General features: G+C 47.2%; 1 non-coding gene and 5 pseudogenes across 1 annotated transcript; all 6 read left to right on the plus strand.

The window, feature by feature from the left end:
- Positions 1–1305: 1305 nt before the first annotated feature.
- Positions 1306–1515, plus strand: LOC142689220 (U2 spliceosomal RNA; annotated as a pseudogene).
- A 12499-nt stretch (positions 1516–14014) lies between these two features.
- On the plus strand, positions 14015–14189 carry LOC142689093 (U2 spliceosomal RNA; annotated as a pseudogene).
- Positions 14190–15477: 1288 nt separating this feature from the next.
- Positions 15478–15547, plus strand: LOC142689256 (U2 spliceosomal RNA; annotated as a pseudogene).
- A 788-nt stretch (positions 15548–16335) lies between these two features.
- LOC142689229 (U2 spliceosomal RNA) lies at positions 16336–16541 on the plus strand (annotated as a pseudogene).
- A 6313-nt stretch (positions 16542–22854) lies between these two features.
- Positions 22855–23036, plus strand: LOC142689114 (U2 spliceosomal RNA). The gene has a single exon (XR_012858122.1). It is a non-coding gene; the product is annotated as a U2 spliceosomal RNA (small nuclear RNA).
- Positions 23037–24324: 1288 nt separating this feature from the next.
- On the plus strand, positions 24325–24394 carry LOC142689257 (U2 spliceosomal RNA; annotated as a pseudogene).
- Positions 24395–25398: the final 1004 nt, after the last annotated feature.

Raw genomic sequence — 25398 nt, forward strand, 5'->3', positions numbered from 1 at the left:
TAGGAAGCATGGCTCTTAGAGATATACCGGTTCCTGTGTCTGATAATATTAAAATTTTAGGTGTCTCCTTCAGTGAGTACGACAATGGTTTTATCAGTTGGGACATGGTGGCGCAGAAGGTAAATCAAAAAATATGCATGTGGAACATGAGGAAGCTTACCATGGAGGGAAAAATTTTAATAATTAAAATGATAATTTTACCTTTGCTTTTATACTTAAGCATGGTTTTCCCTCCTCCCACGGTTTTATTAAGAAAAATTACTAAAGCTTGTTTTACCTTCTTTTGGAGTTCCAGAATGGAGAAACTTAAACGTGAGACGGTAATGAAAATCAAACCAAAGGGTGGCAAAGACTTTCCAGATTTTAATAGGTTTCTTTTAATCAAGTACTTTTGTTTCTGTCTTAATTCTCTTTTTAAACAACATCATTGGTCTTATTTTCTACGTTTTAATACTGGGTTTTTTATGCGAAGGATGGGGTGGTTTGAAATTGTTTTAACCTCACCTTATGCTTTTAATCTACCAGCAAATTACGTGATTTTAGAGAAAATAGTGGCCTTGTTTAATTTTAAAGGGAAAAATTTTAATGACATGATAAACAGTAAGAAACTTATAAAAGACATAAGAGGAAATGAAGTCGTCACTAATATTGAAAATTTTAATAATGAACGCTGTGCTTTTATCTTCAAAATGGTTAATGTGTTTTATCTTTTTAATACACAGATGGACCTGGCCTGGAGCTGCGTTCATCAATGTCTTCCATGCCGGGCATTCCAATTCAGGAGAGGATTCACGAGGTCTGCTATCTGTCCGAGGGAAGGCTGCCAGGCTGAGGAGACCGTGCGTCATATTTTTTGGAGTTGCGATTTTACTAAACATATTTGGATAAAGATATTCCCTCTAATGAAGAAGATGGCAGACCTAAAGGACTTGAGTTACGAAATGATTTTATATGGACTCTTTGGATGCCCAACCGCGAACCAAAAGACTATTGCATGGAAGACGATGAACTGCGTAAAAGAAGCTCTGTGGAAGGCCAGGAACATCCTGATTTTTAAGCACGATGTTTTATCTGTTGACGATGTTTTAGGTCTTTGTTTTAGCGAGATGTACATTTATTATTTATTAGATAAAAAAAGAAATGCCACCCTTTCAAATAAATGGTTTGTAAAAGAATGGAACTCCAATATATAAGAATTTGCCACCATGTCCCCTTTTATGTGTTTTTATGTAAATTGATTTTATTACTGTAATTCATTGTAAAAAAGCTGTAATTTATTGTAAATGTTTTTGAATTTTAAGTAATAAATCATTGACACCCCCGCGAGGGGGTAGCCAACTGAAAAAAAAAAAAAAAAAAAAATCTGTTCTTATCAGTTTAATATCTGATACGTCCCCTATCTGGGGACCATATATTAAATGGATTTTTAGAACAGGGAGATGGAAATAGAGCTTGCTCTGTCCACTCCACGCATTGACCTGGTATTGCAGTATTTCCAGGACCGGTGCACCCTTCCCTTATGTGTTGACTAAAATCAGATTCCAAAAGTGCTATTTGTGTTTGCTATTGTTTTTGTCTTTCTGATGGGATCTCCCCTTTTAATCCCATTATTTCAACACCTGTTGGACAATGCATTTGTACAGTCATGTGTGATAATGAGCTCATTTATTAAATGCAATTAATGAATACATTGCCACCTCTTGTTGTGTGTGTGTGTGTGTGTGTGTGTGTCTTCTGTGTTTCTGTGTTTCCGGCATTTCACATTGGAACAGCTCATTCACCTTCCTTGTCTTCTCTCCGCCCTCCCTCCTAGGTAAGTTAAAGAGCTGCACCTGAGCCAGCCACTGATTGATGCAGCACCACAGTCAAATAGTGGAGTGGAGTGGAGTAGGGGAACAGCAAACAGCCATTAAAGCAGCCAGCCGCCTACCCGCCACAATGGACCTACCTGTGTACACTAGATGGATGTGATGGAATGTACTGTCGTCCCTACATTTCAAGAAGAAGTAAGAATTGCAGTTGCAACAAACCCTTGCTTGCCTACAAAGAGAGCAGCAATTTGGATTTGTTACTTTGTTACCTGGAAGAATAACAAACTGTGCAAGGATGGAGGTTGTAGGAGCAAGGAGAAGTTGTCTGTAAAGTTGGTGGATGCTTATTTTCCATTTTGCAGTCCCTTGTCTCCCTCTTGTGGCCTCCTGGAGGCAAATAAATGTGCAAAAAAAAGACAGCCTGGCGGCCGGCTGTTGCAGTGTTGCCCTCTCAGGCAACACTGAGTGACTGACTGAGCCTCACCGTCTTATATAAAGTTCAGACGGAACTTTGCACGTGTCATAGTGGAGCCCTCAGGATTCCAGAGCCAGCTTTCTGACATCATAATGGGGCCTCAGAGATAGATAAAAGCCTGGGCCCAGGCAGTGTTGGTCAGTGCTGCTCAGCAGGCAGCACTGGACTGGATTAAAGCTGATACAAGGTGTGAAGGAACAAGGGGTGGCTGTGGGCATGCACTTGCTGCCGCTGCCAGTGTTTATCTGCATGGCAGGAGGGCATTTGGGCGTTGCCAGGAAGGCGTTTTTATGTAGATTCCTCCTCTTTCAGCACTGCATTGTGGTGCAAGCAAAAGAAGCAAATCCTGTGTAGCTTCCTCTCCGGCCTTTATTCACCTCCCTCCCGCTTAGTAGCTGTAAATGTGTGTGAGCCTGCAGGGCCCCATGGAATTGCCTAGGAGTAGGCTGAATCAATCGCTGCAAGGGGTGAACAGCAGTATGGGACAGGCTCGGGCAAGGCAAGGGCCGCTCGGGTTATCGCTTCTCGGCCTTTTGGCAAGATCAGGTGTAGTATTTCTGTATCTGGTTTTGTTGGGAGGTGTCCGGGGTACCCTGCTCCTTGGCCTTGGGGGATCGTCTCTTTTCACAGAGAGACTTCACCCCCTTGCTGCTATTTGGGGAGTGGGCTTAGCCCCCGGACAACGAGTTGCGATCGCGCCTTACCCAAGAGGTCAACCGGCCTTGAGGCGTTTTTCTAAGAGCGTTCCGAGGGCGTTTATCGGGCTTCGTAGGTGTCTGGGGTACCCTAATCCTTGGCCTTGGGGGAGGGTTCCACTTAATTGTGGAATCTGAGCCCTTGCTGCTATAAGGGACAGGCTTAGCCCCCAGGCACTGAAAATGCCATATACATTTGGATTTGCATCCGGGGACACCCGGTTGCGCCAGTCCGTCCGCATCGAGGTGGAAGAAGGCCATCGCCAGCGGAAGAACCTTCGCTTCATTGTGGAGGTGATTCTGCTGGACTTCCTGGGGCTCAAGCGGGCGGACATCCTGTGTCTCAACGACCAGGAAAGCCGCGGTCGGTACACCGTATCCTTTACGGCCGCGGCATGTTGCGACAACATGCACAAAAGATTGTCTGATGCGGACCAGAGTGAGGAGCGGCTAAATGGACTGAACTTTTTATTCCTCTACGGGGAGGAAGAAGTCCCGCTCGTGATGTGCATGTTCAGTCCATTTGTCTCAGAGTGTGACATTGAAACCTTCCTCAGTCGTTACTGCAGGGAGGTCCGCTTCTCACATAAAATCTTGAACACCCAGAGCTTCTGGAATGGCAAAAGGAAATATTGGGTGAAGTTCCGCCAGGATCCCAATGGCATTGGAGGCTTACATCACCCACCCCAGAACTTTGCCATTGGGAAGAATCGAGGATTCCTATTTTACCCCCAGATGCCAATAGCCTGCCGGAACTGCTTGAGATATGGCCACACCAGAGAACATTGTGACCGGCCCCATGTGGTGCAGTGTAACAGGTGTGGCCAGGTTGGACACGTAGCGGCAAAATGCAGTTCCGAGGTGTTGTGCAATCTGTGCGGCATGACTGGGCATGCTTTTAAAGATTGCCCCCGCAGAGCGAAATCTGGGCTACCCAGACCAGGGCCAGAGCGGCAGTTTGCAACATGTGCAGACGCCGCTGGTAATGCCCCAAAACGAGCATTGACGACTGAGGGGTCCAGGCCAAAGTCCTTCACAGCTCCATCGGGGGGCCCACCGATGTCAGCCTCGAGGGACGGCCATAGGGATTCCACCGGGTCCAGGCAGAGCAGGAGGAATTCTGACTCTGCTGGACATAAGTTGACCGGCACCTCTGCAAACAGGTCCTCTGCTCCGCCTGCAGTGGACCCTGTTGAGGCAGTGGTTAGCGACAGGCGTCGTGGCTCCGTAGGTTCTGCAGTAGGACCTGACGCCTGTCCCAAGAGTGTGGGCATGGAGCGGAGACACTCTGTGTCAGACGAGGGCTCCATTAAGAAAACCCTAAAATATGCTGGATTGGAGCCTCGTTTTGACCATTTCCGGTCAACGGGGGGGTCAGAGCAAAGTTCCTCCACTGCGGTTGTGGAGGGGCTTGCGATGAAGGCTCCCCGTAAGCAGGCAAAGGTTGCCAAGAGCGATGGGACCTCACAGGCCCCTGTGCAGCTGCCCAGGAAGGACATCAGCGATATCTTCAGCCAGGGGCCAGAGATGGGTGAGAGCGACTTCGAGGAGATGGATAGGAGCCATTCTGCAAAGAGACAGCGAGAGGAAGAGGAGTCCGGAGTTCGGAGGAAAGCTGCCTATCGGAGTTCGGATGAGAGCAGTGTGGGGGTTGGAGCCGCCCACGTATCTGGCTCTGACCCTACCAACATCCAAGATTTATTGACCCCTCAAAAAGGGGGTCCAGACTCGCAGCTGATCTCCGAATACGACTCTTCTGGTTCGGACCCTGACCTCAACTAAGACTATGTTGGTTCCTATCAAAGTCGCCTCACTAAATGTGAGGTCCCTAAAGAGCCCTGTCCGCAGGACTGCTTTATTTTCATTTTTAGAGACTGTGGACTTTGACCTTTGCCTGCTTCAAGAATGTGGAATCCCTAATGACTTGGAATATCAAGATTTAAAGATGGACTGGAAACTAGGCCCCTCAGTCTGGTCTGGTGGAAATGACTGTCGCTCTGCGGGGGTTGGATTGCTCTGCCGAGGTCGTTTTATCTCCATCCAAACAGTGACTGAAATCATGCCCGGCAGAGCTATTTTAATACATTTGCTTTTTAATGGAATTTTAATTCGTGTTTTAAACGTTTATGCCCCTCCTACCAAACAGGAGAGGGCAGAACTATTAGAGATTTTACCATTGTTTTGTGTTGGGTCTACCCCCCTGCTGGTGGGTGGTGATTTTAACTGTGTGCGAGATGGAGAACACCGGCAGGGTGGGGATTTTAATCGAAAAATTGACCGTACTTCTTACCTGCTCAAGAATTTTATTGGTGATTTTAAATTGAAAGACTGCTGGAGGGAACTCTTGCCTGCGGACCCAGGCCCCACCTGGTCCAATGGAAGAGTGAGCTCCAGAATTGATTTTATTTTCACTTCTAATAGTTTTATTCCCAAAAAATGTTTGCTTTTAACAAATATTTTATCTGATCACAAGCTCCTTTCAGTGCACCTGGAGCTAGAGGGAGAGCAAAAAGCTTGTAGGGGTCCCTGGAGACTAAACACCACACTCCTGGAGGACCCCATCATTAAAGAGGAGTTTGTGCGGACCTACCAGTGTTGGCAGTCCCATAGAGCGCCCAGTCAGCCTATGCTACACTGGTGGGAGGGCATTAAACCCAAAATCAGAGCTTTTTTTATTCGAGCAGGTAAGAAGAAAGCAAAAGAGAGAAAACAATGGTTTTATGTTCTTAATAAACGTTTACATGTACTTTTTAAATTGAAGGAGATTGGTATGGATGTTGATGATGATATCTTAAATCTTAAAGCTGAAATAAAACATGCCATAGAAGAGAAAGGGAAACAAATAATTTTTAATTCACATGTAAAGCACCTCGAGGATGGCGAGAAGTGTTCCCGGTTCTTCTTCAAAAAGGTAATGGATAAACGAGATGTCATTTTAAACCTTGAAGGAGAAACCACTATGGTCGGCATTTTAAATTCTGCTTTTAATTTCTACCAATCTCTTTTTAACAAGAAAAATATTGATCCTTCCTTTTTAGAACATGTTCTTAATTCCCTTGATGCCAAGCTAGATATTTTAGACCAGGAAGTTTTATCCCGTAATATTACCTTGGAGGAACTTTTATTTGCTTTTAAAAGTTTTTCTAATGGGAAAGCTCCTGGGGAAGATGGTCTGCCCATCGAATTTTATCATGCTTTTTGGGAAATTTTAAAGAATGACATGTTTTTATTGTATAAGGAAGTTTTTATTACTGAAGAGCTGCCCCCTTCCTGGAGGAGGGGGATTGTGTCCTTAATTTTTAAAAAAGGTGAGAGGGACCAGTTAAAAAACTGGCGCCCTATTACTCTTTTAAACGTTGATTGTAAAATTTTAGCTAAACTAATAACAATCCGTTTTAAACCTTTTATTCAGAAATTAATCCATCCAAACCAGGTATGTGGGGTACCTGGGAGGTCAATTACTGAGTCCCTGAATATTTTACGTGACATCATTTGGTATTTTAAAGAAAGGGGTCAAAGCCTTGCTATTTTATCCTTAGATTTCGAGAAGGCTTTTGACCGGGTCTCCCATGAATATCTTTTTATGGTTCTTAAAAAGATGGCTGTTCCTGAAATTATTTTAACACGTATTAAGCTTTTATATCGATCCTGTTTTAGCCAAATTTCTATCAACGGATTTTTAACTAAAGGTGTTCCTCTTTTATCAGGGGTGAAACAGGGGTGCCCGTTGTCTCCGCTCCTTTTTATTTGTGCCATAGAACCTCTGTTCACCCTAATAAGAGATGATAAAGTCATCAGAGGCGTGCCCATACCTGGAGGAAGGGGGAACCAGGTAAAAATCCTAGGCTATATGGATGACGCCACCGTCCTATGCCCAGACGCCGCTTCTATGAGACGGGCATTGAGGAACACCGGCTTTTTTTGTGAAGCCTCTGGTTTTAAATTAAACGTTGATAAGTGTGACTGTTTTTATACTGGTGTATGGGATTCCTCTGTGACACCAGGAGTTAACATGCAGCAGGATCAGATAAAAATTTTAGGAATTGTTTTTAATCAAGAAAACGATGGGAGACCCAATTGGGATTCAGTAATTGCCAAAATGGAAAAAAAGGTTTTAATGTGGAATTTGAGAAATCTCACCATGGAGGGAAAAGTTTTAATAATTAAATCTGTTTTATTACCCATAATGCTTTATGTAGCTATGGTTTTCCCTCCAACAATTTTATATATTAAAAAAGTGACCAGGATCTGTTTTATGTTTTTATGGGGTTCCAAAATGGAAAAACTAAAACGTGATTTTATGTACAGATGTAAGGACAATGGCGGGAGAGATGTTCCTAACCTTTTTAACTTCTTTTACATTAAATACTTTTGCTTCTGTTTTAAAATGTATAATTCTGATGGTATTTTTAGCTACTTTTTAAAGTACGCTACGGGCATGATTTTTAAACGATGGTTTCGTGTCCCTTTGAATTCTCCTGTGCTTCTGTGTCCCCCAAAACAATATGCGGTGCTCGAAAAAACTGTCAGGCTCCTAGGTCTCCAAGAATTGGAGCCTGACATATTGGGGGACCAGAAAAAAGTGTCACTCTCCTGTAGGCGGCAGGAGGATACACTGGCAGTTTCAAATTTCTCACAGGCAAGGTCCAAGGTGGTGTGGCGGAACGTTTTCGGGAAATTTATGGCAAATGTGCACAAGGACCTTGCCTGGGCAATCGTTCACCAGTGCCTCCCTACTCGTGAATTCCAGCATAGGCGAGGACTGGTGGCGAGAGCCAAGTGCCCGAGAGACAGGTGTGGTGACGACGAGACGATAATGCACCTGTTTTGGAACTGCCCATATGCACAGGAGGTTTGGAGGAAGGTAGGCCCATTGCTGAAATGGGCCTGCGGTCTTAAAGATCTTAAATTTGAATACGTGTTTTATGGTCTTTTTAACTGCCCAAGTTTTAAACAGCAAATGGTCTGTTGGATCATTTTAAACTGTTTTAAGAATGCCATTTGGAAGGTTAGGAACATTCTGCTTTTTAAACATGATTTTATTGACGTTAAAAATTGTGTGAAATATGCCCTAAGTGAAATGTATATTTATTATCTTAGGGACAAAAAGCAGCTAGGGGTAAAAGAAGCAACATCCATGTGGTGTTTGCAAATGTGGAATACCATAACATTGTAAATAAAAATGGTTTTATTCTTTTATGTCTTTTATGCCCTGTATAAATTTTATCCTGCTATTGTTCTGTACTTTTATTATAACATCTGTATTAATGGTCTTATTATTATTACTTTTGTATTCATTTAAATGTATGAATATTCATGTATTATGCTGTTGATTTTATCTTGTGGTTTCAATTTTAAAAAAAAGTCTGTAAAATATATTATTTTTGCCAATAAAAAACTTTGTTGAAACCTTATCTGTTCTTATCAGTCCTTGTAAGGATAGATAGCTCGGAGAACCACTGGGGGCTATAAACACTAGCTTAGCGATCCAAGAGCGTTCCAGACGAAGCCGGCGACGAACTGCGGAGAAGAACCAGCGAAGACGACGATCCAGAAGGGAGAAGCCGCCATCGAGGAAGAAGCTCCGGGAGATCGCTGCCGGGAAGAAGAAGGAGAACTTCGGAGAAGAGCCGCTGCTGAAGGGGATCTTCGAAGAAGCTCGGCCGCAGAAGAAGAAGCTCGACGAGGAACCGCTGCGGAAGAAATTTCGTGGAAGAACCTCGGCCAGCAAGGAGAAGATTTGCATAGCTCCGCCCCCTTCGGGAAAGAGCTATCGAAGATCCTCCCCAAGCGACAGGAACAGCTGGAAGAAGCCATGGCCTCAACCAGCAACCCTGCCACCCAGAAGGAGAAGGCAGATGGACCAGGTGAGCAGGCCCAGGCCAGGACATCTCCTCCTGAAGCCTCCTCAAGCCAACAGGCCACCAGGAAGCCGAACCAGGCTGCTCCAACCCTGGAGCCCTGGATGAAGCAGACGGTGGCCCTGAAGCTCAAGGAGGTGGACGGGAGAGTGCCGGACATGACGGAAGAAGTGTTCTGCCAGAAGATGCTCCTGGATCAGGGCTTCGCTAAGCCGGAGACCATCAGTATCCAGGCCTTCATGACCGGGATGTTCTTCGTGACCTTCGCTTCGATCAACATCTGCAGAAGGTACTGGGAGATGGTGAAAGCGGCGAGGCCTGAATCCCCTTTCTCTCGCTTTGTGGGCAACTGCCCTGTCCAAAGAGAGGAAAGGCGGGTGACGGTCTCAATGCGGAACCCACACACCCCCGGCAAAGACATCACCACGCTCCTGAAGCGGTTCTGCACAGTGGTGAGGGAACCCACCCACATCCTGAACGGACTCGGCTTCTGGACTGGCAAGTGGTCGGTAATCGTCCGACTGAACAAGGATTCGAGCGCGGAAGACGGCCTCCAGCACCTGCCCCAGTCATTCTCGCTGGGCAACTCCTACGGCCTCATCTACTACCCGGACATGCCGCAGATCTGCAGGAGATGCAGCAAGAAGGGTCATTCGGTGAAGGACTGCAAGGAGGACGCCTGCAAGAACTGCCGGGTAACAGGACACGAGACCAAAGACTGCCCGAAACGGACAATGTGCAACCTCTGCGGACAAGCAGCCCACTCTTACAAGGACTGCCCGAAGAGGGATCGATCCTGGGCAACTGTAGCAGCGAAAGCTCCAGCCAGAGGGAACCCCGCCCCAGCCAGAGCTCCAGCGGCACAGAAGACCGGGAAAAAGAAGGATGGTAAGAAGACGACAGTCCCTCCCCCCCCTCTCCCGGCCCTCCCTCGCCCTACCCTTCCCACCCTCCCTCGCCCGGCCCTCCCCACCCCCCCGTCCCCAACCCCTGTCACCCCCACTGAGGCTCTCACCTTCTCCTACCCACCCATCTCAGTGGTCCTGTCACCTGCACCTCTCCCAACCCAGCCTCCCTTCTCCCCAGCTCCAGCAGCACTAACATCTTCCCCTCCAGCTGCTGGAGTCCTCTCCCTGGAGGATTTTCCCCCTCTTGTCTCCTCAGGTGCCATCCAGAGGAAGAGAAAGGTGAGGGACAGCCCAGCTGCTGAGTCCTCAAAGAGACAAGTCGTGGAAATCTGCGAAGATTCCCTTGCGCAGCAGGAGGAAATGGAGCAGATGGTGGAGGAACTCGTGTCTGAACCTGAGGTCATCGACTTCACAACAGACATCCAGGTGGCTACAATCCTGGAACAATTTTTGTCAGAGGGCCTGCTGGATCTTCCGGACCCGCCAGGCTCCAGAGAGGAGGATCCGCCCGACCGGACTGGTAACTAAGGTGTATCGTTTGCACTAACCTTCTTTATTCTCCCCCATGGCTGCTAAACTTAACATCTTTAGCCTCAATGTGAGGAGTGTTAGAGATAGGACTAGATGTCAGATGGTGCTAACTTTTCTTTCCAAGCAGTCGAGTGATGTATTTATGCTCCAGGAATGTACTCTCCCCTCTTCCAGGTCATACCATCATCTGGCCAGGCAGTGGACCCATGGCCCGTCCTACTGGTCTGGTGGGGGCGACTGTAAGTCTGCAGGGGTTGCCATCCTGATTAGGGGAAGCGTATTTACTGTTGACTCTGTCCAGGAGCTCGTCTGCGGCCGCTTGTTGGTCGTAGACGGTTCCTGGGCGGGAGAGCCGATTAGGCTCATCAACGTGTACGCTCCCCCTATGAAGGCTGAGCGCCTGGAACTATTCCAGACCCTGCGGACCCAGCTCGCCACCACTAGGGCAGTGGTGATGGCCGGGGACTTCAACTGCCCCATCGAAGAGGATGGACGAAGTTCCGGCACTTCAATCAAGCTGGATGTCAGTTCCAAACTGCTTATCGAGATGGTAACCGAAGCATCCTTGCAGGACGTTGTGGGCTCCATGGGGATCGGCTCTGTGAACTATTCATGGAGCCGACCCGATGGCTCACTTCGTTCTCGGATTGACTTTGTGTTCACCTCCCGGGCAGTCAAGCAGCATGGGCACTCCATGGTCCCCTGCTTCTTCTCTGACCACAGGGCCATTCTCTTCCAGGGTGCCATCGGCCACGGTTTTCCTCCCGGCCCTGGCTCCTGGAAGCTGAATTGTGCCCTGCTGGAAAGAGAAGAGGTACTGGCGGAACTTAGAGACGCCTATATTGTTTGGAGGAATGATAAAGTTTTCTTTGACAAAACCTGTGACTGGTGGGAATATGTTAAAGTTGAATTTCGTTGTTTCTTTCAGGCAAAAAGTCGTCAACAGGCGTGTGAGAGGAAGAGAGACTTCAGAGAGATGCAGCGTCAGCTGCGATCCCTGCAAGACCTCCTTCAATGCGGCTGGGACGTCAGGAAGGAGCTGGAGGAAGCCAAAAAGGGCCTGAAAAGGCACTTTGAGGAGGAATCCAAGCGAATTGTCTTTCGTTCCAAGGTGGAGAACCTGGAGAAGGGTGAGAAATGTAACTCGTTCTTTTTCAGGAAACTCCATGCCGGCCACACGCCCCTGAAGGAACTCCGAGATGAGACCGGAAACATGCATTCTGGGAAGAAGGAGGTGATGGGAGTCGTCACAGACTACTACCGAAGCCTCTACTCCCGGAAAACCACTGACCCCGAAGCCGCCGATAAATTCCTGTCAGGTATCACTAATCATCTTGATCCTGCAGGTACGGAGGCTATGGACGTACCCCTGACGGTGGAGGAACTGCTCTCTGCCGCTAAATCCTTCAGACCCGGCAGGACCCCGGGCAGTGATGGTCTCCCAGCAGAGCTCTATGTAGCGCTGGGGGACTTGATCTGTCCGGACCTGCTGGAGCTCTATGAGGAGATGGTGGTGGAGGGTAGAATGCCACCGTCCTTGAGAGAAGGCATGATCACGATCTTGTATAAGCGGAAGGGGGAGAGATGTGACCTGAAAAACTGGCGTCCCATCTCTCTCCTGAACGTGGACTACAAGATCCTCGCCAAAGTATTGACCAACAGACTGAAGGTTGTCATCGGACAGATCATCGGATCGGACCAAACCTGCGGCATTCCTGGCCGTAGGGTGGCCGACAGTCTTGCCCTGGTGAGGGACACGGTGCATTACATGCAAAGCCGCCGTACACACGCGGCCCTGGTCAGTCTGGATCAGGAGAAGGCTTTTGACCGGGTCTCTCACGAATTCATGGGTAAGGCTCTGCGTAGGCTGCGGCTTGGCAGGTTGTTCTGTTTGTATGTTAACCTGATGTATTGCGACATTTACAGCTCGGTGCTGGTGAACGGCTGGAAGACTGACCCCTTTCCTGTATCGTCGGGGGTTAGACAAGGCTGTCCTCTTTCACCTCTCCTTTTTGTTTGTGTTATAGAGCTCTTCGCAGAGGCTATCCGGCAGAATGGAGAGATCAGAGGGATCACCGCACCAGGTCCAGGACACTTCGAGGTCAAATGCTCGCTGTACATGGACGACGTGACCGTCTTCTGCGCTGACCAGAGTTCGGTGACTGCACTCGTCCAGACCTGTGAGGAGTTCGGACGCGCTTCAGGGGCAAAAGTCAACTGCGGGAAGTCGGAAGCCATGCTCTTCGGAAAGTGGTACCTGCCTTCTCCTGCCTCCTTCCCGTTTACTATCAAGCCGGACTTCATCAAAATTCTGGGAGTCTGGTTCGGTAAGGAAGGTGCAGCCCTAAAGTCGTGGGAAGAACGCTTGGCCAAAGTCAACCAAAGGATCGGACTGTGGAGCCTCAGACAACTCACTATTGAGGGCAAAGCAATGGTCCTGCGTAACGAAGTCTTGCCTGTGCTACAATACACTGCACAGGCATGGCCCCCTCTTGCAACGGTCTCGAGGGCCATTACCAGGACTGTGTTTCGCTTCATCTGGGGCTCGAAAATGGACAGAGTAAAGCGGACTGTTATGTACAAGGAGCCCCGCAAAGGTGGGAAGGGTATACCCGACATTCCCACTCTGCTGCGGATCGCTTTTGTATGTGACTGTGTTCGTAGGACTCTGAGGACAGCAAACGGCTCTGCGGGCAAGGCCATGTCCCGCTACTTCCTCCTTCCCCTCTGGCGAGGTTTTGGCTGGGATAAGTGGGACAGCTCCTTCCCTTACAACTGGCACGCTCCCTGGTTCTACGGAGATGTCGTCCGGTTTGTGAGGGAGCATCAACTGGAGGGTCTTAAGCCCGACTTGTGGAAACCTAAGACGATCCACAAGCACATCAGAGCAAAGGACTCACTGGAGTTTGTTCCAGGGCTTCATGCCGACACGTTGGAGACTGTTTGGACTAACGTGTCATCTGGCAGGTTGACCAACGGGCACAAGGACATTTCATGGATGGCCATCCAGGGAGGACTGCCTCTTAGGTCATTCATGCATGCCCGCAACCTGTGCAAGACCCGGTACTGCCCCAGGTGCCCCTTCACGGAGGAAACATCTTTGCACATTTTCTGGCAGTGCCCCTTTGCACAGGGTCTGTTGAAAGCCTTGGAACACGAACTCAAGGACTCAGTTCCCAGGAACAGACTGTCGTACCGCTCGGTACTTTATGGACTATTTCCTGGGAATACCACGGATGGAGCAATCCAGGAAGCCTGGCGCCTTATGAACTGTTTTAAGGACGCTATATGGTTCGCCAGGAATCGTCTGATTTTGCGGAGAGAGAGTGTGTCCGTCCAGGACTGCCGCAGGCTGATCCACAGCCTGCTCAGAGACTATTCCACCTGGGACAGCCCGGACGTCGATGAGGAAGAGGACTGATACTCCCCTTCCCCCCACTCTCCCTTCTTGTGTGTTGTCTTTCAATAAAGCTTCGGGCCTGTGATTTCCCGCTTCCCTATCCCCTCCTACCCACTCCCCTATCCCATCACTTGTCTGTAATGCTTTGTTGTTTGGCTTTAGTGAATGCAAGAATGTTAGTGTAGCATGTGGTGTAATGTATAGCATAGGCTAGCCTGTACTGTGTATTATACTGTCATGTTATGTTTGACGACTGTTATTATTTATTATTTGCTGCTTCATGGCTCGCGCTGCGTCGCAGTAATGTTTGTATGATGACGATTGATTGTCAATAAAGCATTTTTCAATCAAAAAATCTGTTCTTATCAGTTTAATATCTGATACGTCCCCTATCTGGGGACCATATATTAAATGGATTTTTAGAACAGGGAGATGGAAATAGAGCTTGCTCTGTCCACTCCACGCATTGACCTGGTATTGCAGTATTTCCAGGACCGGTGCACCCTTCCCTTATGTGTTGACTAAAATCAGATTCCAAAAGTGCTATTTGTGTTTGCTATTGTTTTTGTCTTTCTGATGGGATCTCCCCTTTTAATCCCATTATTTCAACACCTGTTGGACAATGCATTTGTACAGTCATGTGTGATAATGAGCTCATTTATTAAATGCAATTAATGAATACATTGCCACCTCTTGTTGTGTGTGTGTGTGTGTGTGTGTGTGTCTTCTGTGTTTCTGTGTTTCCGGCATTTCACATTGGAACAGCTCATTCACCTTCCTTGTCTTCTCTCCGCCCTCCCTCCTAGGTAAGTTAAAGAGCTGCACCTGAGCCAGCCACTGATTGATGCAGCACCACAGTCAAATAGTGGAGTGGAGTGGAGTAGGGGAACAGCAAACAGCCATTAAAGCAGCCAGCCGCCTACCCGCCACAATGGACCTACCTGTGTACACTAGATGGATGTGATGGAATGTACTGTCGTCCCTACATTTCAAGAAGAAGTAAGAATTGCAGTTGCAACAAACCCTTGCTTGCCTACAAAGAGAGCAGCAATTTGGATTTGTTACTTTGTTACCTGGAAGAATAACAAACTGTGCAAGGATGGAGGTTGTAGGAGCAAGGAGAAGTTGTCTGTAAAGTTGGTGGATGCTTATTTTCCATTTTGCAGTCCCTTGTCTCCCTCTTGTGGCCTCCTGGAGGCAAATAAATGTGCAAAAAAAAGACAGCCTGGCGGCCGGCTGTTGCAGTGTTGCCCTCTCAGGCAACACTGAGTGACTGACTGAGCCTCACCGTCTTATATAAAGTTCAGACGGAACTTTGCACGTGTCATAGTGGAGCCCTCAGGATTCCAGAGCCAGCTTTCTGACATCATAATGGGGCCTCAGAGATAGATAAAAGCCTGGGCCCAGGCAGTGTTGGTCAGTGCTGCTCAGCAGGCAGCACTGGACTGGATTAAAGCTGATACAAGGTGTGAAGGAACAAGGGGTGGCTGTGGGCATGCACTTGCTGCCGCTGCCAGTGTTTATCTGCATGGCAGGAGGGCATTTGGGCGTTGCCAGGAAGGCGTTTTTATGTAGATTCCTCCTCTTTCAGCACTGCATTGTGGTGCAAGCAAAAGAAGCAAATCCTGTGTAGCTTCCTCTCCGGCCTTTATTCACCTCCCTCCCGCTTAGTAGCTGTAAATGTGTGTGAGCCTGCAGGGCCCCATGGAATTGCCTAGGAGTAGGCTGAATCAATCGCTGCAAGGGGTGAACAGCAGTATGGGACAGGCTCGGGCAAGGCAAGGGCCGCTCGGGTTATCGCTTCTCGGCCTTTTGGCTAAGATCAAGTGTAGTACCTGCTCAAGCTGAGGTTAGTAATCATCCCTGCCGGTGGTACGTGGGCCATCGTAGGGGGATGACAGAACGCCGAGGTGAGGGCAGGGAACCACAACGGTCATCGCTCTGGTGTACGCATTTGGTTTAAAGGTACCATTTGTAGGTGACCAGGCGACCGCCGGATCGAGGTCAGGAGGTCGGGTAGTTTGAAAGCCCGAGTTGCTATGTGCCCCAGGGCTGGTGACCCTGGGGTGCCCTAACTCACTGGGGGTGGGATCCCACTGAGTGAAGGCACACTTGCACGCACTCTTCTTTCACACTTTTAAGCACACACCTTTATTCTCCCGGCCTTCTGGCTGGGAGATGAGGAATTTTTATATACCTGGCGGATGTCCAGGCTGTATCACAGCGCACATCCACTTATTTAATTTTGTTTTTCACTGTGTGTTTGTCACGTTTGTCACAAGGATTTTGGGATGCGGTGCCCTTTTGGGACCCTCCTGAGGTCTAGGGGGAAAATGTGTGGCCTTCTGGTTCCTTTTTCCCCTGCAACCCGGCCTCCCTTCTTCGGAGGGGAGGTGCAACTAGGATGCAGGCTCCTAGGTGGACACTGGGGTGGCAGCCCAGGTAGAAGCCTAGGAGTGTGTTTGGGTCTCCCTAAGCTTCGGCGAGGGGGGACCATCGATCCTTGATCCTCTAGGCCTATGGTTTGGAGGGTCAGGGAATGGTTATGCGGGGCCTCTCTCTTTTAAGAGAAGGGCTGCGATAGACCGCATCCTTGTGCACTTTTTGTGTGGCACCTCTGCACTTTTTATGCACTTGGGTGATAGAAAGCACGGCTCGGGCTTTCAAAAAAAAAAAAAAAAAAAAAAAAAAAAAAAAAAAAAAAAAATCTGTTCTTATCAGTTTAATATCTGATACGTCCCCTATCTGGGGACCATATATTAAATGGATTTTTAGAACAGGGAGATGGAAATAGAGCTTGCTCTGTCCACTCCACGCATTGACCTGGTATTGCAGTATTTCCAGGACCGGTGCACCCTTCCCTTATGTGTTGACTAAAATCAGATTCCAAAAGTGCTATTTGTGTTTGCTATTGTTTTTGTCTTTCTGATGGGATCTCCCCTTTTAATCCCATTATTTCAACACCTGTTGGACAATGCATTTGTACAGTCATGTGTGATAATGAGCTCATTTATTAAATGCAATTAATGAATACATTGCCACCTCTTGTTGTGTGTGTGTGTGTGTGTGTGTGTGTCTTCTGTGTTTCTGTGTTTCCGGCATTTCACATTGGAACAGCTCATTCACCTTCCTTGTCTTCTCTCCGCCCTCCCTCCTAGGTAAGTTAAAGAGCTGCACCTGAGCCAGCCACTGATTGATGCAGCACCACAGTCAAATAGTGGAGTGGAGTGGAGTAGGGGAACAGCAAACAGCCATTAAAGCAGCCAGCCGCCTACCCGCCACAATGGACCTACCTGTGTACACTAGATGGATGTGATGGAATGTACTGTCGTCCCTACATTTCAAGAAGAAGTAAGAATTGCAGTTGCAACAAACCCTTGCTTGCCTACAAAGAGAGCAGCAATTTGGATTTGTTACTTTGTTACCTGGAAGAATAACAAACTGTGCAAGGATGGAGGTTGTAGGAGCAAGGAGAAGTTGTCTGTAAAGTTGGTGGATGCTTATTTTCCATTTTGCAGTCCCTTGTCTCCCTCTTGTGGCCTCCTGGAGGCAAATAAATGTGCAAAAAAAAGACAGCCTGGCGGCCGGCTGTTGCAGTGTTGCCCTCTCAGGCAACACTGAGTGACTGACTGAGCCTCACCGTCTTATATAAAGTTCAGACGGAACTTTGCACGTGTCATAGTGGAGCCCTCAGGATTCCAGAGCCAGCTTTCTGACATCATAATGGGGCCTCAGAGATAGATAAAAGCCTGGGCCCAGGCAGTGTTGGTCAGTGCTGCTCAGCAGGCAGCACTGGACTGGATTAAAGCTGATACAAGGTGTGAAGGAACAAGGGGTGGCTGTGGGCATGCACTTGCTGCCGCTGCCAGTGTTTATCTGCATGGCAGGAGGGCATTTGGGCGTTGCCAGGAAGGCGTTTTTATGTAGATTCCTCCTCTTTCAGCACTGCATTGTGGTGCAAGCAAAAGAAGCAAATCCTGTGTAGCTTCCTCTCCGGCCTTTATTCACCTCCCTCCCGCTTAGTAGCTGTAAATGTGTGTGAGCCTGCAGGGCCCCATGGAATTGCCTAGGAGTAGGCTGAATCAATCGCTGCAAGGGGTGAACAGCAGTATGGGACAGGCTCGGGCAAGGCAAGGGCCGCTCGGGTTATCGCTTCTCGGCCTTTTGGCTAAGCTCAAGTGGTTTAGCTGGGAGGTCCGTCTGAGTGTTCGCCCTTGGCCTTGTGGCATCGCTGGTCCGCCAGCTTAAGCCACCTGCTGCTTTAGGGGGTGATCCAGGAGACAGGGAAGGCGATCGGAGGACGAGGACAAGGAGGATTATGGCTGGACCGCCTAATGCACCCAATACAGTTCGGCTGTTTATCGCAGAGGAGAAGAGGACGTCGTATGGAATTTTGCATGTGCAACAGAAGGTGTTGGAAGGAATTCTGGGAATGGCACACGAATCGATCTTCTGTCTTCAGTCCTTTCCCCAGCAAGGATTCTTTGATGCAAGTTTTTCCACCGTGAGTGAAATGAGGACCTGCTACCTCCGGAGTCAGGAGAACCTTTCCCATCCAGAGCTGCAGGGAATTGATTTTGTCCCTTGTGAGACCAAGAAAAAGAGGATCCCGGTGGTAATCCACATGTACAATCCTTTTGTTGAGGATGAGGAGATCCAGGCATTTTTGGGTCGTTATTGTGCCTATGTCTCTGGTGTGGAGAAAAGGAAGAACATTCTTGGGACTTTTAATGGTATGAGGAGGGTTTGGGTGGAGCTGCGTCCAGACCCAAATGGGCATGATGGTCTGTGCCACCCTCCCCAGAATTTTGCTATTGGGAACAACAGAGGTTTCCTTCACTACCCTGGCCAGCCGGATTTTTGTAGGGTGTGCTACGCCTTTGGCCACACCCGGGAGAATTGTACCACTGGACAGGTATGCAGAAACTGTTACAAGCCTGGACATGAGACTGCCAATTGCGAGGAGGCACGTAAGTGTCACTTCTGCGGATCTGTGGAACACCTGGCCAGGCGGTGCCCTAAGGTGTATGGAGAGGTACAGAGGTCCTATGCCGGGGTCGTGAGAGGTGAGATTGCTGCCTCCGGTCCAACAGCGCCACCTGTGGTGGAGCCGGAGGTTCATGAGGCGGCTGTTGTGGAGGATGTTCCTGTTGCGGTGATGACGGAAGCTGTTGCAGTTCCGGACCTGTTGGTCGCTGAAGGGGAGGAGGCTCAAGCTCCATCTGAGTCCTCTGGAGATCCGGGGGAGATGCAGGTTGATAAATCCTCTCTGAAGCGCAAGGAACCAGAGAGCGTAGTTTCAACGCCATTGAGTGAGCGTATTGAGGAATTTTCCAGTCCGGGTGGGGGAGGGGGAGATTCATCGGCTGCGGTGGACTCTGACTCTTCTACCTCTTCTTTTGGGGCTGGCTACCTTGAGAGCGGTACTGTTACCAAGTTGGCGAAAACCATTCACTTCACAAGAGGTGTAGTGGGGAATAAGAAGGAGAATGTGGCTCGTACTGCTGCGGATGGGACTCCGACGAAACATAGAGGAAGGGGTGCTTTAAAGAAGTCGTGAGGCCCTGTGTTTGAATTGTTTTGACTTTCATTTATAAATAATGCATTTTGTTATAGGTTCCTTAAATGTCCGGAGTATCAGGACTGCAACAAGAAGAGCTGCAACTTTTGATTTTCTGTCGAATTATCATTTTGATGTTTTATGTTTGCAGGAGTGTTGTTTGCTGGAGGAACCTATAAATGCTACCTGGGCCTTGGGTCCTGCAATTTGGTCAGGATCCCAGGAAAGAAACGGGGGGGTGGGAATATTATTTAAAAGTAATGATTTTGTTGTGAAGAAGGTAATTCACATAGTTCAGGGGAGGGTTTTATTAGTTAATTTTGAGTATAGAGGTGCCTCTTATAAAGTTATTAATGTCTATGCTCCGACTGGACGGAGAGAAAGAGCAGAGATGTTTGAGAAATTATATTTTTTCTTGGGGGGGAGGGAAAATTGTTTCCTTCTGGGAGACTTTAATTGTACAGTGAATGCAGGGGATAGGAGTAATGTTGGAGGGGGAGGTGATAGTGGGGTGGATAGTACTGGGAAACAATTAAATGAAATTGTGAGTTTATTTGAACTTAAGGATTGTTTTCGTGAAAAAAATGATGGTTCTTTTGGTTATACGTATTTTAGTAATACTGGAAATATATCGTCACGAATTGATTTTATTTTTTGTTCTAGGTCATTAACTGTTATGGACTTTAAAAGGAGGAGGATGCCGTTCACGGATCATGCGTGGATCGAATGTGTGGTTAAAAGTAACAGTACGTATGAATTTGGTAGGGGTGTATGGAAATTAAATGTGACATTGTTGGAGGATGAATGTGTTCGGGAGCAATATAGGAGATTGTTTGGGATGTGGCAATCAAAGAAAGGGGAGTTTTTTAGTGTGATTGACTGGTGGGAGTGGGTTAAAAGGGAAACAAAAAGGTTTTTTGTAAAAAAAGGGTGTGAAAGAGGAAGGAAAGAAATGGAGGAGTATGAGAGATGGCAAAAAAGATTGGAGTATTTGTATGAACTTAGACGGGTGGGTATGAATGTTGAAGGTGAGATTGAAGAAGCGCGTGATTATGTTAAAAGATGTTTGGAGGAAAAAGGTAAGAAAATTATTGCACAAGCTAGAGTGGAAGTAAGGGAAAAAGATGAGAAATGCACAAAGTTTTTCTTTAAAAAAGCTTTTAATAAAAAAACTGGAATGGTGAGTGTGTTGAGAGAGGATGGTGTTGAAGTGTTTGGTAAAAATGAGATTCTGGATGAAGTATGGAAGTTTTATACGGATTTGTTTACTGAGAAGAAGCGTGATTGTTCATTAGAGCGTGAATGTTTGGGGTATGTGGATAAACAGTTGGATGAGATTGATCGGAGTTTTTTGAGCGAGGACATAAGGAAGAGTGAAGTAGAGGATGCAATGAATGGTATGAAGAAGGGGAAAGTAGCAGGGAGTGATGGTTTGCCTGTAGAATTTTATTGTGTATTTTGGGATATGATTGGTGATTATGTATGGGAAGTTTGTAAGGAAGTTTTGGAGAGAGGTAGGTTGTCAAAAAGTATGAGTGAAAGTGTGACGGTTCTTTTGTTTAAGAAGGGGGAGAAAAAGAGTTTAAAAAATTGGAGGCCGATAGCGCTCTTAAATTGCGATTACAAGATTATATCTAAGATTATTGCTAATAGATTGAGAAGTGTGATTGACTGTATGGTTGGTGAAGAACAAATGTGTGCAGTGCCTGACAGGAGGATTTCTGAATGTTTGCTGGGTTTGAGAGATGTGTTGTGGGACTGTAAGGATAGGAAACAAGGTGTGGCTGTGATTACGGTTGATTTTGAGAAGGCGTATGATAGAGTTGTGCATGATTTTATGTTCAAGATTTTGAGGAAAATGGGTGTACCGGAGAGAATGGTTGGATGGATTCAGTGTTTATACAGAGATATAGGGAGTAGAATCCAGGTGAATGGTTTTCTGAGCAAGAAAGTGAGGATTATGTCAGGAGTTCGTCAAGGGTGTCCATTGTCACCAATTTTATTTGTTTGTGTGATTGAACCGTTGTTGGGTATGTTTAGGCGGGACAAGGTAATGCGGGGTGTAGAAATCCCTGGCAGTAAGGGGAGAGATGTGCGTGTGATTGGTTATATGGATGATGTCACGGTTGTGTGTAAATGTATGGCTGCTGTTAAGCGGGCTAAGTTGCTGATTGAATGTTTTTGTATGATGAGTGGGTTTAAGTTGAATGTGGATAAAAGTGGTTGTAAGTTTTTTGATGAATGGAAGGAAAATGACTTGTGTGGATGGCCAGTGAGACAAGGTGGGGTGGAAGTTCTGGGGGTGATTTTTGACAATGATTTGTATGGGAAAGAGAGTTGGGGGAGAGTTTTAGAACGGGTGAAAAATAAAACAAATTTTTGGTCTTTAAGGACTTTATCGATTGATGGGAGAGTTTTGGTGATTAAATCTGTGATTATTCCAATTCTGTTGTATATTAATTATGTTTTTCCTCCGCCTGACAGATGTCTGGCGAGAATCATCCGAGTAATTTTTTTGTTCCTTTGGAACTCAAAGATGGAGAAATTGAAGCGAGAGAAAGTGGTGAAGAGAAGAGTGAATGGTGGAAAAGGTCTGATGAATATTGAATGTTTTCTGGCGGTGAAGTATGTAAGTTTTTGTATGTCGATCAGTAAGAAGGAAAGTGTGTATGGTTGTATGGTGAAGTATTTGGCTGGAAGGGTGTTACTGAGATATAAATTAATGGTAAGGGATTTGAGGGAGCCAACAAGTTTTGGTACTCCATGGTTTTATATGAGGATTGATAGGTGCATTAGGAGGAACCACTTAGAGAATGTGACAGTGAATGATTGGTGTGAGAGCAAGAAAGTGATGAAAGTTTTGGAGTCAAGAGAGATGGTTGAATGTGTGGCTGGTTTGACTGAGAATGAGAGTAAAGCAGTGTGGAAGAATGTGCAAAGTAAAGAGTTAGTAAACAGGCAAAAGGATCTTGCTTGGATGACTGTGCATAGGTGTTTACCTACGCGCGAGTTTCAACGGAGAAGAAGGTTGGTAAACAGTGAGAACTGCCCCAGGGCAGGATGTGGTAGGTGTGAGAATTATGTTCATTTACTGTGGGAGTGTGAGTATGCTAAGAATGTATGGAAAGGGATGGGTAAATTGATCAAAGGTATAACTGGGGTTGAATTATTGACGTTTAATATGATGATGTTTGGGTTGTGTGGGGTGAATAGAGAGAAAGCTAGGTTGTTGTGGTTGATTATAAATTGCGTAAAAGAAGTGTTATGGGATGTCAGGAATATCTTAGTTTTTAAACAAAAAGACGTTGAAGTGTATGAGTGTTTGGGCATGATCCGTGGACGTTTATTTCTGTATGTGTTATGTGACCGAAAAAGACTTGGCAGTGATGCCGAAGGAGTCTGGAAATACAAAAAATGGCGGTCATGGCTTATTAATTGAATTTAATGTGTTTTTTTTCTTTTCTTATAAGAATGGTTTTTTTTTGTTTTGTTTTGGGAGGATACAATGTATTTGTGTTTGTAATTTTGGATATTTCTCTTTTGAAATGATGGATGTATCTTTGAATATTTTGTTTTTGTACTTTTCATGACAAATGTATGAAATGTAATCTGACTTAATTTTCAATAAAAATTAAAAAAAAATCTGTTCTTATCAGTTTAATATCTGATACGTCCCCTATCTGGGGACCATATATTAAATGGATTTTTAGAACAGGGAGATGGAAATAGAGCTTGCTCTGTCCACTCCACGCATTGACCTGGTATTGCAGTATTTCCAGGACCGGTGCACCCTTCCCTTATGTGTTGACTAAAATCAGATTCCAAAAGTGCTATTTGTGTTTGCTATTGTTTTTGTCTTTCTGATGGGATCTCCCCTTTTAATCCCATTATTTCAACACCTGTTGGACAATGCATTTGTACAGTCATGTGTGATAATGAGCTCATTTATTAAATGCAATTAATGAATACATTGCCACCTCTTGTTGTGTGTGTGTGTGTGTGTGTGTGTGTCTTCTGTGTTTCTGTGTTTCCGGCATTTCACATTGGAACAGCTCATTCACCTTCCTTGTCTTCTCTCCGCCCTCCCTCCTAGGTAAGTTAAAGAGCTGCACCTGAGCCAGCCACTGATTGATGCAGCACCACAGTCAAATAGTGGAGTGGAGTGGAGTAGGGGAACAGCAAACAGCCATTAAAGCAGCCAGCCGCCTACCCGCCACAATGGACCTACCTGTGTACACTAGATGGATGTGATGGAATGTACTGTCGTCCCTACATTTCAAGAAGAAGTAAGAATTGCAGTTGCAACAAACCCTTGCTTGCCTACAAAGAGAGCAGCAATTTGGATTTGTTACTTTGTTACCTGGAAGAATAACAAACTGTGCAAGGATGGAGGTTGTAGGAGCAAGGAGAAGTTGTCTGTAAAGTTGGTGGATGCTTATTTTCCATTTTGCAGTCCCTTGTCTCCCTCTTGTGGCCTCCTGGAGGCAAATAAATGTGCAAAAAAAAGACAGCCTGGCGGCCGGCTGTTGCAGTGTTGCCCTCTCAGGCAACACTGAGTGACTGACTGAGCCTCACCGTCTTATATAAAGTTCAGACGGAACTTTGCACGTGTCATAGTGGAGCCCTCAGGATTCCAGAGCCAGCTTTCTGACATCATAATGGGGCCTCAGAGATAGATAAAAGCCTGGGCCCAGGCAGTGTTGGTCAGTGCTGCTCAGCAGGCAGCACTGGACTGGATTAAAGCTGATACAAGGTGTGAAGGAACAAGGGGTGGCTGTGGGCATGCACTTGCTGCCGCTGCCAGTGTTTATCTGCATGGCAGGAGGGCATTTGGGCGTTGCCAGGAAGGCGTTTTTATGTAGATTCCTCCTCTTTCAGCACTGCATTGTGGTGCAAGCAAAAGAAGCAAATCCTGTGTAGCTTCCTCTCCGGCCTTTATTCACCTCCCTCCCGCTTAGTAGCTGTAAATGTGTGTGAGCCTGCAGGGCCCCATGGAATTGCCTAGGAGTAGGCTGAATCAATCGCTGCAAGGGGTGAACAGCAGTATGGGACAGGCTCGGGCAAGGCAAGGGCCGCTCGGGTTATCGCTTCTCGGCCTTTTGGCTAAGATCAAGTGTAGTACCTGCTCAAGCTGAGGTTAGTAATCATCCCTGCCGGTGGTACGTGGGCCATCGTAGGGGGATGACAGAACGCCGAGGTGAGGGCAGGGAACCACAACGGTCATCGCTCTGGTGTACGCATTTGGTTTAAAGGTACCATTTGTAGGTGACCAGGCGACCGCCGGATCGAGGTCAGGAGGTCGGGTAGTTTGAAAGCCCGAGTTGCTATGTGCCCCAGGGCTGGTGACCCTGGGGTGCCCTAACTCACTGGGGGTGGGATCCCACTGAGTGAAGGCACACTTGCACGCACTCTTCTTTCACACTTTTAAGCACACACCTTTATTCTCCCGGCCTTCTGGCTGGGAGATGAGGAATTTTTATATACCTGGCGGATGTCCAGGCTGTATCACAGCGCACATCCACTTATTTAATTTTGTTTTTCACTGTGTGTTTGTCACGTTTGTCACAAGGATTTTGGGATGCGGTGCCCTTTTGGGACCCTCCTGAGGTCTAGGGGGAAAATGTGTGGCCTTCTGGTTCCTTTTTCCCCTGCAACCCGGCCTCCCTTCTTCGGAGGGGAGGTGCAACTAGGATGCAGGCTCCTAGGTGGACACTGGGGTGGCAGCCCAGGTAGAAGCCTAGGAGTGTGTTTGGGTCTCCCTAAGCTTCGGCGAGGGGGGACCATCGATCCTTGATCCTCTAGGCCTATGGTTTGGAGGGTCAGGGAATGGTTATGCGGGGCCTCTCTCTTTTAAAAAAAAAAAGAGGGCCAGAGCGGCAGTTTGCAACATGTGCAGACGCCGCTGGTAATGCCCCAAAACGAGCATTGACGACTGAGGGGTCCAGGCCAAAGTCCTTCACAGCTCCATCGGGGGGCCCACCGATGTCAGCCTCGAGGGACGGCCATAGGGATTCCACCGGGTCCAGGCAGAGCAGGAGGAATTCTGACTCTGCTGGACATAAGTTGACCGGCACCTCTGCAAACAGGTCCTCTGCTCCGCCTGCAGTGGACCCTGTTGAGGCAGTGGTTAGCGACAGGCGTCGTGGCTCCGTAGGTT

The sequence above is a fragment of the Rhinoderma darwinii genome, assembly GCF_050947455.1.
Source record: "Rhinoderma darwinii isolate aRhiDar2 chromosome 5 unlocalized genomic scaffold, aRhiDar2.hap1 SUPER_5_unloc_28, whole genome shotgun sequence".
Taxonomy (NCBI): domain Eukaryota; kingdom Metazoa; phylum Chordata; class Amphibia; order Anura; family Rhinodermatidae; genus Rhinoderma; species Rhinoderma darwinii.